This window comes from Apis laboriosa, unplaced genomic scaffold, assembly GCF_014066325.1.
Source record: "Apis laboriosa isolate Shangri-la unplaced genomic scaffold, ASM1406632v1 scaffold78_cov150, whole genome shotgun sequence".
Classification (NCBI taxonomy): Eukaryota; Metazoa; Arthropoda; class Insecta; order Hymenoptera; family Apidae; genus Apis; species Apis laboriosa.
Window position 1 is genome coordinate 482,977 of NW_025224442.1, and position 20,155 is coordinate 503,131.

Genomic DNA, 20,155 nt, shown 5'->3' on the forward strand with positions numbered 1-20,155 from the left:
AGTTAACTTAAATGAAAACTCATTTTCATTCGACATTCATGGTTAAATTCATCATTACGTACTAGCTCTGCACCTCCAAGAGGAAAATTAGGAAATAATTGACGTAACAGTTTCAAATGTACTTCTAAATAATAATGTGTGAGAATTTAAGAAGAAAGATTCTAAATTACTTTTAACAATAAAATCTTTCATCATTTTATATGAGAATAGTTTACAAATTTTAAAATAAGATTTAAGATTAATTAAGATTTCAAAAAGAGATGGATTACTTTTTTCAAAAAATCAAATTAAATTTTCAATTAAGAGATGATTTAAATCATGATTTCTTATATATTGAATAATACATATACTGATATCATAAAAAAAATTGTATTACAAAAAGTATATATATAATTATATAAAAAAAAATAAATAAGCATATGTAATGATGAATTATATAGTAATAATATTAAATCGTAATAGATACGTATACATATGCTATATTGAAAAAATTTTAATTAATTTTCCTTCTCAGCAAAAAAATGTAACAATTCAACCCCTACATTCCTTCATATATATATGATCTATTTTTAATTAATTTTTTTTTCTTCAAATAATACATACATATAAAATAATAGAATTATAAATACGATATAATAACTATATATAGAATTTATAAAAACGATTTTCATCGTTCAACGCATTTTGATAAAAAAGGGTAACATTAAAATGTTATTGTCGAATTTATTAACATACGTTACCATTCTTTTACTGAAAATTCACGGCAGTTGTGACAGATATTAAACCGTTCACCTTTGATCCATAACGGTTTTACAACCATTCTTTTTTACAGCTTGCAATTACCAGTGCATACGAAATGATGCCACTCTTCAATGGATGCACAAGTGCCATCCATTTTTTTTTCTCGCCTACACATTATACTGTGAAATTGTTTCGTTCAATCCCAAGCATTTTTCGCTTCAAAATTATTAGAAACGAACTTTTTCTTCCTTCATACAAGCTCTTATCTTTATCCCCTTTATCCTCTTTTTTTTCTATTTTTTTTTTTTTTTTTTTTGTAGAATACATTAACCTTTACTCAATTAATTTCATCGCTCAATAGACGTACAAAGAACACGTTTAAGATTAAATTCGAGTTAAATTTTATATAGAATTTTATTTATACGATATATGCAAAATTTAACTCCTTTCGTTGATTCATTATTTTATGAATTAATGTTAAATGTATAAAATAAAAGGAAAAATAGATTAGAAAAGGCTAGACTATTTATAAATATATTCACAGAATTTCTCCATCCCCAAAATACAAATTTCCATGCAACAATTTTAATGCAGTTTAATGCACTACATCTTATCAATTTGATTAATAATTCAAATTTTCATATATAATACAATCGAATAAGAATAATTAAAATTAAAAGATGAATTTATTTAAATAAAATCTAAATAAATTAAACGCTCCTCTTCCGGCAAGGATCCAACAACAAAACAAAATTCTAACAAAAACAAAAGGAACGCAAATAAGTGCTGTCTCACTCTATCCCATCCCATCCATCCTTGGTAGAAAATCTTCGTCCAGGAAGCAAGGCAGCCCTCTAATGACCTAATACAAGCCTCGATACGAGTGTACACACCACCACTACACCCAACTCGTTGTGTTCCTTTCCGTTTCCGAGTCCCGCTTGTTGCTTTCCACCCTCGAAGCCCAGCATCCACCCACGTGTCCCTCTCTGTTCCACCCTTTTGTTGCCGTTATAAGGACAAAGTTCATCGATCTTTCGACAAAGCGAGAAATGTCCTACCACCACCACCACCACCTGAGTGCGCCGCTCTTTTCTTTTCGTGGGGAAAAACGCTTCCGGGTATTTCAACCACCTCAACGACGCCACCCCTTTTCTCCTATCTTTTTTTTTTTTTTTTTTTTGTTTTTCACTCTTTTTCAGAACACGCGTTGTCTCGATCTCTTCCTTCTTTTTTCTCTCTCTTTCTCTCTCTTTCTTCCTTTCGTTGTCTCGATCTCTTCCATCTTTTTTTTTCTCTCTTTCTCTCTCTCTCTTTCGTTCGTTGGTCATTTGGAGAAGAATTCGATTCTTTTGATTAGAATATGCGAGGTGTTGGATATTATTATTACATAAAAATTCGATCGTGATATATAAATTTCATTATATCGTGACTTTTAATTCAATATTGATTGAAATTCTTTACCATTTTCGAGGTTATGTCCTGAGTTTTCACTCGAAAATTTGCTCTAGCTCGAGAACGAAGTGAACAAAATTTATATTCGTGTATATTTTCGATCTTTTTTTTTTACTGGAATCACTTCACGAATCGGGGGACACCCTGTACGTGCATGGATCGGTATTAAAGTAAACGGGGACAACGTTTTTCGCATCGGCTGGCACGAATTTATGGGATGGCGTGTCATTAAGATTTAATATCCGATGGTGTGCACGGTTTTTACGATACCGTTATTATTACGAAGCAATCGACGCGATATGGTACGTTTAGAGAGCGCGTGGGCTGGTTTTTGAATGATCTCGAACTTGTTTTATAATATCGCGCGATTAATCTTAGGTTTTTTTAAGAGATTTTGGGATTTCAATTTATAAAACTCGTTATTCCTAAAATTAAATATATTTCAGAATATTTATCGCCAAATCAATCAAATATATCTTTCGCAATACCTTTAAGTATCTCCAAATCTTATCTGAACCAATTATTCCTTTCTCCTCGCACACCCTAAAAACTTCCTATCCCCACCGATCGATCTTGCCACGAGAAGAAACAATTCTAGAAACCCTTTCTATTCAAATAACGCAACAACATCTTTTTTCGTCAAAAAACGCTTCTTCGAAATCTCCAAATCGCGAAAGAAACGATTCGAGAATCGTAAAAAAAAATTACCGATCATCTTCACATCTTTCAAACATCAATCACTCGAGCAAATACCAAATGATAATAACTTCAAATCCCTCTAAATTCCATTCCCAAAAATCCTCGAACTTTGTCAACAAACTTCCAAGGCGGGGGAAAAAAGAAACAATTCGTCACGCATCGACATCATAATCCTCCATTTCGACTCGATCCCACTATTATTTGTAACTCCATTTCCCGTGGAGCGGTCGACCGAAATTGTTCCACACACACGCACGCACACGTGCACGCACTGGCCACACCGCTTACCCACCGATTCACGAACCGTGGGACCCGCGTAAAACGGGTAAAGGATAAAGAGATTACGTTTGGCGGAATCCACGTGCACTGGGTTCAGGTGATTCGATAGGATATCGATCGAACGATGGTCTCCTTTGATTTTTCGTTTGGAATGGATTATTCGCGGTTCTCCAAACTCCGTACGCGTATCGAGAATTAATAATGGATGTAGGCTTATCAACTGTTAACGCTAGGCCTCCGTTTACCGCGTTTCATTCAGCATACAGTTTCATTCAGCATACAGTTTCATTGGTAATTTAATTAATAGGATCGATGTATATATATATGTATGTATAGATTGTACACTATGTAAGCGGCCATTAGCGGTTTTCCCCTTTCCATTACGGGTGAGATGTTGGCCGAAAGCTGCTTTCTTCGTTGCTGAAAGTAATTGAGTTTATTGTTTGAATGGATGAAGATGCATGTTTCGGATCGTTTGCCTCGGTTAACTCGTGGCTTCTGGTGAGAAACATGGAATTTGAATGGAACTAAGTTAAGATATGGATCGTGAATTTAATTATTATTTTGCCAGGTGGTGGAAGAAGAAAATCGAGATAAATTTAAGCACGCGTTAAAGTTAAGCTTGTAAAATTATTTAGAAGCGAGGATAAAAATAAAAATGGAATATCACGTGATCTCTCTTCATTTTCTCTCTCAATAAATAAAAAATAAAAGCGCATTGGATTCTCTTTCTTTCACCAACAAAATACAAATTTTAAAAACGGAATACAAAAAAAAAGAAGAATCGAAGGAATTCCTCGTTGCAAGTTTCAATCTCTTTTCGAAGAAAGAAAAATTTCAAACCTTCAAGCATTCGACAAATCTTTAAGGAATAAATAATAAAAATTAATAATAAAAATAAGAAAAATTTCAAACCTTCAAACATTCGACAAATCTTTAAGGAATAAATAATAAAAACAGTTGCAAAGGCAAATATTTATCCGCAAAAAAAAAAGCTATTCAAAATATCGATATGAAGAAAGTGAAAGAAAAGTGAGCTTGGAGAAAGAAAGAATCGTTTCCTAAGAAAAAGAAGTAAGAGTAAGATGGAATAATTGAATGAAATACTTACTCCTTTTTTCGCCCCCTCCCTCAGCAGGATTGATTTCAAATCTCGTACGATTTGTTATAGGTAGTGGAGTCGTGTCTTTGGGGAAAAAGACATCGAGGTAGATCGTAGATCCTCATTAGTATTCTGCGATTCGACGGACGACTCACGACCGGTTTACCGCAACGCTTCAAAATTCCTGTCGATGGGCTAACCTTGTAATGGATGAGGCCACGTCCCTGTCCTCGGACTTGTGGTTTTCGAATGCATGCAAGTTACATGCAAGGATAAGGAATATCGACAAAGATACCCTTCGATCTCATATTCGAGTTAGAACGTAGATTCTACGATCAGGTATCATTAGTACGATGGAATATTATATTTGTGTCCTTTCGAAATAATAATAATAATTTTTCGTAATTTTGGTAAAATGTTTTTGGTAACGATATTTTTGAAATATTTGATATCGCAATTTTGGATCGAATTATACATTATGATTTTTATCTATTGTAATTAATAATTCCATGTATCATTGAAAGTGTGATGACTTTTTGTGATATTGTATATGAAATATTTTTTATTCTTTTTTATTGTTATGTATGTTAATAATGTATATTTCCATTAATTTCTGTTTTATCTTAATTGTGAATTATAATTTTTAAATGTATAAATTGGATTAAATTCTGGAAAATCGTTTGTAGATAACGCTTGTTATAATTTATGATTGAATTCAATTAAATCTTGAAAATTTATTATGGAAATTGTTATTTGTTTTTCGCGTATAACATTTGTTATTATACACTTGCAGAATGATACGTTCGCAGAAATATCAATGTGAATCAAATATGCACGATTCCCACAACAAATTACACTTGATGCTCTCCATTTCGATTCCCCTAAAAAAAAAAACGAGACAGTCGATGTTAATTAATAAATGAATCGTCGAAAATTTCTTTTTAATCGAATAAAAATAACATATATTTTAAAAATAATCTTCGTTGACCATTTCCAATCACAAGATCAATTTCAATTTGATGCATTGATACAATTCTTTTGCGATATAATTACAGCGTTTAATAACGTGCAACGAATATTTGATTAAAGAAAGATTAAAATTAATCCAAGAGAAATAAAATTTTTAAATATTTTTTTTATTCTTCCTAGATAAAAAAATCTCCACTATCATTTCTGCTTGGATCCTGAATCCAAAAAGAAACTAACTTACGTCTTAAATTATACGTCAGAAAAAAAAAGGTTCGTACAAGCTGTTTCTTCCAAAACCTATGAATAAAATAACCATCCATTTTTTTTTATCAGTCTGTTCTACAAACCAACAAGTATCACCGATCAAAACTCGTAAATGCCAACAAATAATAAAATTTACGATTTTTTAAACTTCCATCCCCAACAATCGCTGCGATTCGAAATAATCCCCCAGAAATTTTTCTTTTTTTTTTTTTTTTATTACGAATATTAAATGCTATATTGTTTATTACATCGAAGAAATTCGGTTATCACGAGCCATTAATATTCATACCCCTGATGCATATTCAATCGTACATTATATTTTCTCGTCGCGACTGCACAAGGGCTAATTCGAGCTATTGCAATAACCCGGCTGTCTCATCCGCTTTTTTTAAACCATCCCTTCTTTCCGTGCCGAACAATGGGCGAATGTTGGCGAGGTTGAGGATTAACCGACTAATGACGTCTTTTTTTTTTCTTTTTTTTTTTTTTTGCACACGTTAGTTAGCTCGATTGAAGTTAGATAATCGCGAGTTTAACATAAAAAGAATAAATATATCGAAGAACTATCCTTCTCGATTCATCCAGAACGTAATTGATACCTTCTTTTATACGTTTGTTTTAATAATATTTTCATAGGGAAAGAAGAAATTAAAACGAACTTGTTATTTTGAACTTTAATATCTGAATCTAAGATATTAAGATCGATCATTGATCTTGATCGAATCTCTCCGACCCGAATCCATAATCTCGAGATCCTTTAACATTTTCCAAGCATGATTCAAGTGGGATACAAGTTTCCTTGCCAATGTTCGATCTTTTCGATCCTATCGAGATCATTTATCTTTCCACCCCCGTGGAAGAAACAGAAGACGAAATATCATGAAAACTCTAATACTGTCCTTTCTCTCATATTCTATTATTTCGACTTCAAAAAAATCAAGTAACTTTCTACTATAATCTTTTGTTCTGTTTGACATTTTGCATTAAAAATGTCATATATATATATATATATATATATATATATATATATATATTGTAAATTTTGGCATATTTATTACAAGAATTTATTTCAAAGAATGATTTTATTCTTAAATAGTTGAAATTGAATTATAATTATTTTCTACATGTTGTTCTTGAATTTTTTTTTTACTTATATATAAGAATTCAAAGAAATAATCTTTTTATAAATATAAATTTATTTAATGTTTTAATGAATGTGCTATTCAAAAAATTCTCTTCTTTATATTTCTCAAAATATAATTCCGTTCTTCAATTTCAAAAAAAAAAAAAAAATAATATAAAGCCTTTTACCTCGCCTTCGAACGAGAATCCTTCCCTAAACAACAAGGATATATCTCAAAAGCAACGAGAAACATCGGTTTCAAATTCGATTTATCCTTGGAAATCTAGAATCTCGCGTTCGAATTTATTTATTCCTAAAAAACGACATAAAATAGAAAAACTTCGTTTCCATTCTGACGTGGAACGACCCGCGCTAGGTAATTCAACTTACGGTTTCCCAACATCCAAAATATGCTGGAACAGATATCTCTTCTTCCAGAACGTTAAACTTTCTTACCAAATAAATTTCCACTTTCCCGATCATTAGTCCCCCGGTCGAGTCGACCCACAATTTCAGATCATAGATATTACTTTCGCGTAACGATGCATCGCCCCGGGATATCATCGCCAATCCTGTTCCACTCCTGTCATTTCGAAGGGGTGTACCTTCGTGTGTACCTACGCGGATTATGCGTATGAATCTTCCCCACCCTCGGATGGGAGAACATTCGATTCGACTTTCGCCGGGTAGGGAAATGAATTTTCCCTTTTTGGCGAGTCGCGAAAAAGGGGATGTGTAATCGGGTGTTTCATAATAATCCTTGCAGGACGTGTTTTTTAATTTGAAACATCGGGGGGAACGAGAGGTAATATTGAAACGTGGAGTAATATAGGAGTGAAGTTTGCTGTTTAAAAAAAAGAAAGGAAGGGAGGGAGGGAGGAAGGGAGGAAAAAGAGGCGTTTGAAAATGTTTTTTGTGATTTCGTTTTTCACGTGATACGTTTAAATGTACGGGGTGTGTTTGAGTTGGTGGAAAATTTGTTGAAACGGGACGATATTGAAAATACGGGGGGGGGGGGGTTTAAAAACTTTTGGATTTTTGTTGCAGAAACGCGGTTACACGGATGTTGGTATTTTTGGAAATATCTTTCATAATTTCCTTTCGAATCGTTTGTCACGTTTCAATGCGATGAAAAGTTAGAAAAGTTTACGATGAAAAGGTTGTGATATCAATTTCATTATTATGAATAATTATTGGTTGCATGGAGAAAAACTTCAAGAAAGTGAAAGGGGATGTTAACAAATTGAGAAAAGCTAAGATTAAGATTGAAATTCTATCCCGAAGAATACAAGTTCGTTAATCGTTGACTCGATCTACTTAATTTTCCAAGAATTCTCCATCGAATATTTTTATCGGAAAATTAAAAAACGATGATCCCTGAAAAAAAAATATGAAAAGAAATTCTTGTGAAAAAATTGAATGGCAAAATAAGTGTTATACCTTGGATGAAATGGAAACTGTCATTCGTCATTTAAATGTCGATTGCGTTGGCTGGAATCGTTGCCACTGTAATAAACCTTTTCGCAAGTTTTATTTCGCCACCTCCTTTGTCGAATAAACTTGCCGTTCAGATCTTAAAATTTACAACGTCTCCTTTGTTGAAGAGGGAACCTTTTGTTGGAGTCAAATTGGCAACGGTAAAAATTCACTTGAATTGTAAAATAAAGAGGAAAGTGAAGTGAATTAACTTGGTTGAGAAATGAAATTACTTGACTTTTTCCACTGTGAAATTAAACGAATTATTAAGAAATTATTAAAAGATACAAGAAAAAAAAAAAATAAATAAGTGTAAAATCTCGATTTCATTCCGTTGAAAGGAATCGAATATTCGAAAAATTGAATGTTTTTCTTTTTCTTTTTTTTTTTTTTTCTTTTTTATTTTTCGACACGTACGCAATATATCGATGATGCTTTGTTGTAGTTAGTTTGATGGAACAAACGCGCTGTTGAATTTTACATTGAGCTTTCCACATAAAAATTTCGACAAAAATTTTTACCGCGAAAGGGTATAGAAGATCTGGGAAATAGCTTATGCATAAAATATTTCTATTAAAGCTTTCCATAAAATTTTGGGGAAAAATTCCAAATTTCCAAGTTTTAAAATATCCGGAAAATAGATTGTCCAAAATCAACAAAATTTCTATTAAACGTTTCCATTGATAATTGAATTGTGATTGAATCGTGTTCTCCTTTCTTCGTATTTTCGTATTCTCAAAAGTAGATGTTGAAGATAAATTCTTAAATATCTCCAACTCCACAAGACACAGGATCCTCCCCAATCACAGGATCTGGATATATGCACAGGATAAAAGAGGCTAGAAAATATAAAGAACAGAATAGAAATTAAATAATTCCAAAATTTAATTTGTAATTATATCATCATCTTTATTGATATATGTATATATATATTATATATATACTTTACAATTTGTATCAGGACAATTCTTCGCCAAGTTCTCGACAAAGTCTTAACTCTAAAACTTTTAAAATCTACGCCTCTTCAGCTGAAAAAGAAAAAAAAAAGGGAAGGAGAGAAAAATCAAATTTTTCTTTTTTTTTTTTTTTTTACATTCTAAAAGTAAAAAATTTTACTTTTCTCCCCTATACGTGATTCACGGAAAGGGCAGGGGCTCATCTACCACAATCCATGAATCCTCGCGAAATCTCTTCTCAAAACAATATTAAAATTCTAATTTAAATGTGAAATCTCTTGATCGAGTTTATTAAGCTCTTTCAATATTTTCTTTTTTTCTTTTCTTTTTTTCTTTTTTTTTCCTCGAATTTTTATTTTTATTTTTTCGCCGAACAAACGATAAAATTGTTTCTTTCTTCCTCTATAACTATATATATATGTATATAGTAACCATGATTCAACCTATATTTATTTAACTTTTATTCACTTATTGTTTATTTGTATTTATAGACTGCGAATTTTTATGCAGCTAAAACGTGCTCGTATATTCAACTAATATATGTAAAAATATCAATTATATTCTAAAAAAATTATATAGGATATAATATGTACACTTATAAGATAATAATTTTATTATATACATATACTTTTCGCAAATCTTCGTTATAAAATACGTGACGACGATAGTTTTTTTTTTTTTTTTTTTTTGATAATTCTTTTCTCTAAATCGTTTGTAAATATTTTTTTTTTGTCATCACATATTTCTATTAAATTTTTCCTTACACTCTTAACACTTTTATCTCTCTATTCATTCTTTTTCATTCGATTAAATTTGTATATATATATATGTATAACGCTTAATCGTTGAATAAATGATTAATTCCTGTCACAATTTTCTTTCTTCGAACAAACATCGCATCAATTAAGAGTCCAAACAAAACATAAGATATAAGAAGACGCGTTTATTATTATATCACTTTACACAAAACACAACACACATGAAAAATTTCCATAAAAATCCGCAGTCCATCACTCAACAAGCGTTATTTTATATGTATATATATATGTACACAATTTTTATTCACGGATGTAAATCTCACGTATTACGGATAGAGGTTTTACACGTATAAAATGCTTTTTTTTTTCTTTTTTTTCTTTTTTTTTATTACCTTTCGACACGCACACACGCAAACACACGCACACGCAAGCGAGAAAAGACGCTTATTTACGATCCGATGGGATTAATCTCGATCAGAGATGGGTTTTGCTCCAAAAATCGAGCAAAAATTCGAGATTCGTTTAATTAGGAAAATCAAAGATATATATATATAGATATATATATATATATATCGGTATAAATTGTTTCGTAAAACGATTTGTCACGGTTAAACGGCACAAATGCACGCTCGAGTTCACATGATAACTGTTCCATGTTACAACGAATATCGAATACCCGGCGAATACACTCTAATTTAGACGTAAAATCGGCGCAATCAGTGCTTGTTAACTGGACGAATCCGGCGTCGGAGTATTTGTGACCTGAAACAATCGTGATATAAGAGAGGAAAAAAAGAGGATGAGAGACGAGTTTAATGAAGACGAGGGTGTAATTCGAGCTACTTAGATCATACATTTTTATTATCTATCAGTATCCAATTAATCGAAAACGAAAAAAAAAAAAAAAAGATTCCAATAGAAAATTAGAATTGGAACTGCGTATAGAATATTATAACGAATATTTAACTTTGAAAATCTTGGTGTATCGTTTCATATACAATAAATTTCTCGTAAATCCAAAAAAATCTAATGCAACATTAAATATTCATAATTCATTTGACTTACATAAAATTTCACAATGTAAATGTAAATTCAACAATATGAGATATCAAAGTCCAAATTGCTAATGAAACACTATGAATAACACGTATATATTTACACGAATCTTCTTATTCATTATTTTAAAGTACTGAACCACTTCCTTAAAGTGGTGTCATCTTATACATTCAATACGAGCAATAAACCTAACCCAACCTGCAAAAATTCCCTGCCAAACACACTAATTAACCATCACAATTATTTCAAACTCTCCCTCTCCCCCTCCAAAAAAAATTAACGCTTCGTTCACGACACCATCATCGATACTTCGAAAGCTTTCTCAAAAAAAAAAAAAAAAAAAAAAANAAAAAAAAAAAAAAAAAAAAGAAAGAAAGAAAGAAAGAAAAAGGAAAGACTCGAAAAACCAACAGCTCACTTCTTTTCCTCCTCCTCCTCCTCCTAGGATGGATCAACTCCAAGGACGAACTCACACGACAAATCCGTTGAGCTTCGAGTTATATCCGCGTTATGTACAATTGCTGACAATGAAAAAAAAGAAAAGAAAAGAAAAAAGGGGGGCGGGAGATGGAGACGATTGAAAATTTCGAAAACGGCGAGCCTCGTGAGAACGCGTATCGCGAAAGTAGTCCGTTAAGTGTCGTGGACGGGAGAGTGGTACGGGGCTCAATGATGAGTACACAGATCGATGCCGGTTAAAGTGGAAGAAAGACAAGCCGAGGGCGAGATGTGTGTGTAAAAGACGCGAAAGAGAGAGAGAGAGAAGTGGAAAAAAAGTGGAAAGTGGAGGAAAGGATACGACAGAGACGAGAAGTTTGAAAGAGAGTGGCAGTGATGGCGCACAAACTCTCTCTCTCTCTCTCTCTCTCTCTCTCTCTCTCTCTGGCTTGACGAGTGAAGTTTTCCGCCGGTTTCACGGCTCGGCCTAGTTTGGTAAGCCTTCTAACCTAGAATTATGACGTGGAAACATCGCGAAATCTCGCTCGGATGAGATGGGAATGGTTATTGCGGCGCACGAGTCGACCAGAGAGTATATTCGTTCTGATCATTGGTAAATGGCACTCTCCTCTCTCGCGTGATAAATCGTAACATTTATTTGCTATCCGATCCGATGGAGATGAATCTTTCTCGATGCGACGTTGAATCACGATGAATTAAATAAGGGAATAATCTTTCTTTCTTTCTTTCTTTCTTTCTTTCTTTCTTTCTCTTTTTTAAATAAATTTTAAGTTTTCGTTTATCGTAAAGTTTAGAGAGTGAATGTGAAGAAATATGAGTGTCTTCAAGGAACTGAAGCTGTGTTCGAAGATTTTTTTGACGGGGATTTTTTTGGAGAGGGGAAGATATGCGAGTATTCGCAAACATATTTGAAATTAATTTTGGAGGAAAAAGAGAGTGCGCCTCTATACAAGTTGTGCAGGAGAAAGAGTCGTTTCGAAAGGGTCTGTTGGTTTTTAATCCCGAATAGGGGAACTTTACGACACTCGTGTCAATATTTCATGCTGCTTAAGCAAATGTTACTGTTACTGGGAGGAAATATAAAAAGTTTTCCATTGTCGACTTTGTCACACTTTGTGTTCAGAGATGATTGATACGTTGATTTTTTAAAGATTTTTTAACTTGTTAGGCAATTCTTTAATATAATAAATTTTTCTAAAAATTTTTCAATTTCAAAAAACATCAATTCGGTCCAAGAATTTCGTTCGAACGTATCGAAGAAGAAAAATGATAAATTTTTTTCAAAACTTTATTTACCTCACAAATCACGATCGCAAATCAAAAAATAATCCTATTCCCAAAATTAATTATCCTCATCCTAAAATATCCCTCGATTAAATATTTTTTTTATCGTTCTTCGCCATTCCATTCTTCTCTTACCAAAAACAATCGACGCTGCACAATGTAGGGGATACATTTATTTATTCATTTAAAATACACGTGGAAGTCGAATTGTTGCGTGGCAACAATGTTTCCCGGAAGTTGGGAAGCCAAGTTGAACGTAGTTTTAATCTATTTTTAGACGGTTGTCGATGACTCACGCCATGCCTAAGTACAAGTACTTTCCATTAGCCGTCACCCTACCTTAGCTTCCCCATTCAACCCTTAGTTAATTCCATGGGAATTCGTTTACTCTCCTTTTACGATTCCCCGACCACCCCGTTTTCCCTTTCGATTCTACTTACTATCGGCTAAACACACTTTCACGGATCAAATCGTATCACGAAATCGAAAGTAATTCGAGAATAATTCGTTTTTCTCTTTTCAGAGAGAGACAGAGACAGAGACAGAGACAGAGAGAGAGAGAGAGAGACAGAGAGAGAGAGACAGAGAGAGACAGAGAGAGAGACAGAGAGAGAGACAGAGAGAGAGAGACAGACAGAGAGAGAGAGAGAGAGAGAGAGAGAGAGAGAGAGAGAGAGAAAGTATAAAGATAAGTTTCCAACGCAAAACTCCCTTTTATGGATCATTTATTCTTAACCAATTCGATCGAGAGATTGAATTTCTCTAAAAAGTTTGCACGTTGTATTAATTTCTCGTTTTGGCGGGAAAAATTTGAATCAATTATCGCATCGAAGATTTTTCTCGTTTGACGAGAAGATATTCTTTGAGTAATTTTAAGAATTAACTTCTTGAAAGTAATCATCACGGAATCGGATGTAAATCTCAACTTGATTCGAGGCACGGAAGAATTTTCAACAATTCTTCTTTTATCCGGCATAATATTCTCATCTGGCCAAACCAAATTCAACGTGAGAGATGTGATTCGTGGATTTGTTTGGGGGAATGGATAGAGCCGATAATTCGAGCGCATAGCTGTAAGATAAATTAGTATTTCCATAAAGCCGAAGATGCATCCGCACACAGGATCCGAATTGCGCTGATACCCGAAACACGTGAATTAGCCATTTATTCAACCCCTGTGAAAGCTTGATTTATCATTTACAACACGCGTTTACACCGCGTACACGATACGGCTTTTACAATTGTAATAGAATTTCAACACCCGCCTGCTGTAAAATCTGGAAATAATTTTTCGTCGAGCGATTCGCGTCCTGCGATGCGGCTCATCGAACCGTGAAAAAAAAACCGATATCGCATTTTTTTTTTTAAATAATAATTTCGTTACAACGAAATGGAGAAATGGTAATGAGAATTTCCGATCAAAAGTAAGTTTTTTATTGTTATTCTGAATTATTATTTTTTTTTTTCTTTTATCGATCATTATGGAATATTCTTCAATAACGATATTTTCTTTTTTTTTAGGCTTTCGCTGATATTCAGGTTTTACATAAAAAGATGATATCTGAACGATACGAAGCGTGAATAATTTCAAAACTTTTTTACATTCGATGTGAAAATAAAAATTTTAATCTCATTCTTTCGAAATCGAATTGATCGAATTTCGTCGAGCGATGAAAATTATGGACGAAAATTTGTTTAACGTTCCGAATGCGCCAATTTTCGCATATCCCATTTTCGTGTCGAATTATGCATTTTACACGTTACGAATATTTCGATTCCTCCGTGGAGGAAATTTTCGAAACGGTTCCCCGTAGTGAAATTATATCGCCGATTGCGTGGAACCGCGCGCGGGAAACGTTTTCGTAGAGCAAGGAGAATGGTCCTATTGAGAGATAGCGAAATTGACCCCGGCGGTGAGATAACCGATCGCATAACAATTCGGGACAGGAAAAGAAGGAAATAAAAATACGTGAAATATCGCCGACCATTTATCTCACCCCCTGCGATATTCGTCGTGAACCTGTTAATAATAAAATAATAATGAAAACAAGGGTTGCTGCTCATCCCAGCAATTGAATTTAATGATTTTCGAGATCATCCTGAAAATCATTTGATTGTCGTGTATATTCGAATATACTGAAGTCATTGACTGAAGAAACTGAAAAGAAGGAGTTAATTTCAATCGAAATGGTTCGATCGTTCGTGGCGTGAAAAAAAAAAAAAAAAAAAAAGAAAAAAGAAAGAAGGGATGATATAAAAGTTTCTTTCTTAAATCATAAAGCATCGATCGTTAATATAATTTGATAAATTTCAATTTGTCCGGACGAAATATAAATTTTCTTTGCTGCACAAGAGGTAAACAGATTGTGCTTTCATAAGAAAAAAAATCAGATAGCAACGTCGATACGAATGTATCCGTAGATAAGTGCAACATCACCGGATGAGGGTTAATTGCATTTCTGTTTACGTCAATCATCGTGAAATATAGCGAGGCGATGAAGATCTATCCATAAAAGAGGAGAAGGTTACTTTCTTGCAATAATGAATTTATCGTTTCAAAAAAAAAGAAAAGAAAAAAAAAAGGGAAAAAACGGTAGTAACTGTATGACATGGTGAAAATTAATAGAATTTTTATATTTACAACGTTTGAAACAAATGTGAAATTAATAAATATTCGTAAAATTCTAATATTCTCAATTTTTTACCTGGGAGAGTTACTTTTTGACAGTAATGAATTTATCGCGATAAAAAAAAAAAAAAAAAAGAACAAGTAAATGAGAAATTTATTACGCTGATGAAGATTTATAGAATAATAAATTTATCGTGATAATATTTAAAAAATTTTGAAACACTTTAATATTTCAACTTTCTCTTACCTGATAAGACAGAATAGCGTTTTTTTATTGTGGCTGCTTTATCATCGTGAAAAAATAATGATGAAACGATTTTATAAAATCGTAAAAAGATACTTATGTTTATTACGTAACTTATAAAATCATAAATTTACAGTTAATGAAAATCTCAAGATATTTAATACTTTTTTTTCCAAATTAACAATTTCATTATCGTGAAAATTCATTAAGTAATAAATTTACATTGTATATAATATTTTTAAAAACGACGAGAATTCTCGTATTTCAATTTTCGAAAATCTATGAACAATTATTTTCAAATAAAATTTTATTCCATTCAACGAACGATTAAAAAAATTGTTAAATCGTCTCTTTTTATTTTTCCACGAAAAATTTATTATTTTTTAAAAATATTATTGATCAACGTACCATGGAAATAATTAAATATTAAATAAAAAATAATTTATCGCTTTTTCCAAAATCCGTTATTGAAATGCAACCAAGTTTAAAATACTAGTCGTGTATTTCATTTAAATTTGAATACACTTTTTCCCAAAGTGTATTATAATTTAATTCGAGTGTTTCGTGGAATATCGAGTTATCATTGACACGAATCAATGCAAGGAAGCAGACAGAATCGAATCCACCAAGAATCCGATATAACTTTTTCCTACGAAAATAATAATTTCGTTATCGGTGGTTTATCGGATCAATATTTAATCTATATACATCGAATGACAGCCCCCATTGAAAAATCTGCTTAATAAACTTTTGTTTGTTACTTTTTACTTCGAGCAAGGAACGATTGAAAAGCTAATTGGAAATTGGAATTTCATTCTCAAAAAGAAAATTTAATTATTATTATACAATCTGAATTAATTTTTAAATGAGAAAGAATTTTAAAAATGAAATTCACCTTTGAATTTTATAAATTAAATTTATTTATACGCGTTTATCTAAATTTCATTTTGTAGTATAATTTGACCAATCACGAGTCATCGATATTTTGATCAATCTGTTTTAAAATTTAAATTTAATTCCAATAAATGGTGGAAAATAATTTTTCAAAGAAATTTCAATTGCACCATGAAAAGTTACGACTTAAAAAAGAGCGGATGCATCCGCGATATAAAGATACTTTTGTATTCAAACGATGCATTATACTTATACTTAATACTCGCATTTCCACGATTACTTTGGAAAGGAAATGAACTTTTTTACGATTATAAATTATATATTATCATTGGCCTCGAAAATTACCATTTATATTAAACATTTTTAATAACGTAAAAATTATTCCTGATAACTGACTGAAATACGAGTGTGGATATAGATCAAAACAAATTGTGATTAAAGTTTAACTTTGATTAAAAAATTTATTATATTAAAATTACAAAAGTATAATAATATTTTTTTTTTCAGATATCAAAACATTAAATACTATCGAAAATATAATATAATTTCTTTCAATACGTATTTCTCTATATGAGTTATCGAATAAGAGGTAAATATTCAAAAAGTAGAATGGAAAGGGGAATAAAAGGAATCAATAATCAATGAGCTATATCCTAGTGCTACCTTCTTGTTCAGACCTCAAACTTCAATCACCACCACTTAACGAAACGATCTGTGAAAAATTGCTTTCTCTTACAATTTACTTTCTTCAATTCAATTTGTAACAGAATCGAGAGACATGGAAATAAAATGCTGCTCAAGTATAAAAATAACATTAGGAGTTAATTAAACAAAAATAAATGGATAAACCTAATTGTAAACGCCTTCGTTCCAAAGTAATTTCTTCGTTTCTTTGAACGTTATTACACACGAATACTAATTTCGAGAGCAAAAAAAAAAAAAAAAAAAAATAATTTAAAGAAGAATTCACTGTATTTATAAATTTCAACTTTGCATAACAGTGTCACTCTCACAACACAATATCCACTCGTGAAAAATAACTCTCGAAAACAATATACTCTGGAAAACTTTCTACTCTCTCCAAATGCGTCCATGCTCTTATTACATTTCAGAGCAAAACTCTCTGAAATTTTTTTTTTTTCCTTTTTTTTTAGATATCACATTAACGATAAAAATCTCATATTTTCATTCTTCCTTTGAAAAAAATACAAATCGTTAATAAAAATAAATCATATTCTAATTCGACTCGTCGAATCGTTTCACAAACATTTCCAATTTCTTTTCTCTTCTCCAATTATCTCGATCAGTTCTTTATAAATCGAACGCAGTTTCGTTCAAATTTCATCACGTCAAAAAAAAGAAAAACAACGTGGAAAAGTGGAATTAAACAAGGAAGAATGAATACGTAATTCGATATCGTTCGAAAAGAAATGGGCGCAATTAATCCTGCCACTCTGCGTCCACCGTCCACCTCGCAACTTTTTTATTAATGAAAAACATTCGTCGAAATTGATTCCATTTTCTTACCGTTCGAACTGCAATTTAGAAGATAAACGCACCATTCGGTTTCCCTTATATATCCGCAATCACGCCGTGAAATTGGAACCAAGCCACACCCCAAACCATCAAACACGAAAGTTTTCGATTCAACGCTAGGAAACGTGTGGATCTTGCGAAAATATTGCGTGGACGCGAAGCGGGAATAAAGCAGGGATTTTACAACGAACGAGGGAAGAGTTTGCGACGAAGCTCGTGCAATTTTATCTAGCAAAATATTGGCTAAGATCTGGAATATATTTATTTTAAATGGTAATTTATAATTATTTTGTTATTTGATAATTATTTATCATTTGATAATTTTATTTTGGAAAATTTGAAGAAAAATTTCAAGTATCCAAAATAATATGAAGTTTGAAGAACGAAGCAAATCTATTTCTTTAATCGTTTGTTCATAAAAATTTTAAAATAAATATTTTAATTCAATTTATGGTAAAATAAATATTTTGAAAAAATGAATCGAAGAATTTGATTAATCAATTGATATGTATTATTTATAATCATATTGATCATTTTTGTTTTGTAATTAATAAATAATTGTGAATAAGAATAATTAAGTAACTTATGATATTTTTGATTCATTTTCCTTCGAGTCCAATACTTTACAACGATTTTAACAATCTCCTAATTTAAACTTCAAACTTCAAACTTACAAAAAGAAACACTGGGTATTTTTACAAAAATACTTCATGATCCAAAAACCTTTGTTCCAGTTCGGATATATAAAATGGGGGACGACGAAAGCCGAGGATAGACGAAGAACATTTACCCTATGATTTGCAATCCGAGCATGCAATGGAACATCTCTCTTCGAGCAAGTTTATTATTACAATTCCATTCAGCAAATGCCTCGTGGTCGTAGTGGAAATAAACCATAAAAAGTAAGATGTTTGTTTTGGAAGAAGCAACTTTAGTATTGCTGCGTAATATGTTCAAATCGAGAAGATCGCGTTGCGATTTTTCTTTTCCTTTCTCTTTCTCTTTTCCTTTTTTTTTTTAACGATCTTTGCATTTTAACGAAGAGTCAAGAAGGTTGAATTGAAATTGAGGGAGAAGAATTAGACGATACGTGGATTTTTCCATGGCCTCCAGTTTGCTGCAATTCCATCGAAAACGAGTGTTCAAGTCTCGACGAATTAAGGGTGTGAGAAATATTTGAAGGAATTTGTTAAAGAAGTTAGAAATTATATTGTGATTATTAAATTTATTACGACAAATGAAATGGAATGAAAGTGTTGCGATGAAAATGATCAGTAGAGCCTGGATGTTTATGGAAAATTATATTTTTTATGAATATAGATGAGGGAAACAGAAACAGAAATTTGTATTTCATTTAGATTTTGTAACTAGAATGTTATATTTTGTGATGATTTTTTTATATTTTTAAAAATTGTCAGAAAAATCTGAAATTCGATAATTCTTGCATATTTTTAACAAATGCAAAAATAAAAATTCAATTTTCATAATTTTCTATCGTTAAGACTGAATGCATATATCTTCATAACATAGAAAATTACAAAATAAATAATGAAGGATTCGTTTCAACTGGAAAAAATTGTTGATGACACAGAAAATATTAATTTTTCAATCCATGTTTATTCAAAATTTCTCGAACATTCTCTTGTATTTTCAATTTTTCCTCTCTTTTCCTCTCTAACTTTTTTTTTCTTTCTTTTTCAGTCGACAGTCCATACAATGTGCTTTCGCAAAGTATAATAGAAATCAGAACAACAAAAGGATCAAAATGCTGACTCAGTGGACAACAAAAAAGAAATGAAGTACGAAAAATTTATGGAATTAATGATTCTCGTTCTTTTATTCTTTAGAATCCAGAATTACGAAATAATAATAACATTTTCACGAAATTTTATTTATTTTTTTCCATTTTATAGAAAAAACATTGAGATATATTATAGGTGCAAGGTTTAAAAACAAGCATGCATGTTTAAAAACGAAAATTTATAAATAAAAGAATTATAAAGAAGATTATTGTACAGCATATGTAAAAAATCTTAAATTTCACAAAAAATGGACAGTAAGTTTTCTACAACTTCTTCACACAAAAACGTTACAAAAAAGAAATTTTTTGTTACTCCTTGTAAAAAAAAAAATGATTTCCAAATTGAGAAAAAATTTCATTATTTTCTCAAAAAAAAAAAAAAAAAAATTCTTCGCCATCCAATATCTATACCTCAATACGATATTAATTT

General features: G+C 31.6%; 1 protein-coding gene across 2 annotated transcripts in view; it reads right to left on the reverse strand.

Annotated features, from left to right (window-relative positions):
• Positions 1 to 8,991: 8,991 nt before the first annotated feature.
• Positions 8,992 to 20,155, reverse strand: part of LOC122719467 (allatostatin-A receptor) — a 32,201-nt gene continuing 21,037 nt past the window's right edge. The window contains exon 5 of one of the 2 annotated variants that reach the window (XM_043945289.1): positions 8,992 to 9,136. The gene's annotated coding sequence lies outside the window, so the exon portion shown is untranslated. Of the gene's footprint in view, positions 10,585 to 20,155 lie in introns of both variants that reach the window. The other variant, XM_043945288.1, reaches the window with a different exon arrangement.